The following is a 721-nucleotide window of genomic DNA, read 5'->3' on the forward strand; positions in this document are numbered from 1 at the left end:
CTGATTGCCTTAACATTGGCAGGTGGTGGTAATCTTTCTATTACCTCCACCTTAGCTTGATCCACCTCTATTCCTTTGTTTGAAATTTTATGCCCAAGGACAATCCCTTCAGTCACCATAAAGTGACATTTTTCTCAGTTTAGAACTAGGTTGGTCTCTTGGCATCTTTTCAGAACAAGTGCTAGATGGTGAAGGCAGGAGCTGAATGAGTCTCCAAATACTGAAAAGTTATCCATGAAGACTTTCAGAAATTTTTCTACCATATCTAAGAAGATAGAGAGCATGCACCTTTGAAAGGTTGCAGGTGCATTGCACAGACCAAAAGGCATCCTTCTGTAAGCAAATACTCCAGAAGGACATGTAAATGCTGTTTTCTCTTGGTCTTGAGGATCTACTACAATTTGGTTGTAACCTGAATAGCCATCCAAAAAGTAATAATATTCATGACCTGCTAGTCTCTCTAGCATCTGGTCTATGAATGGTAAAAGAAAATGATCCTTTCTGGTGGCTGTATTGAGCCTTTTGTAGTCAATACACATACGCCACCCTGTAACTGTTCTTGTAGGAACCAGTTCATTCTTTTCATTATGAACCACTGTCATGCCTCCCTTTTTGGGGACAATGTGGACAGGGCTCACCCAGGGGCTATCAGAAATAGGATAAATAATCTCAACCTCTAGTAACTTAGTGACCTCTTTCTGCACCACCTCCTTCATGGCTT

The sequence above is a fragment of the Arachis duranensis genome, chromosome 4 (genome assembly GCF_000817695.3).
Source record: "Arachis duranensis cultivar V14167 chromosome 4, aradu.V14167.gnm2.J7QH, whole genome shotgun sequence".
Classification (NCBI taxonomy): Eukaryota; Viridiplantae; Streptophyta; class Magnoliopsida; order Fabales; family Fabaceae; genus Arachis; species Arachis duranensis.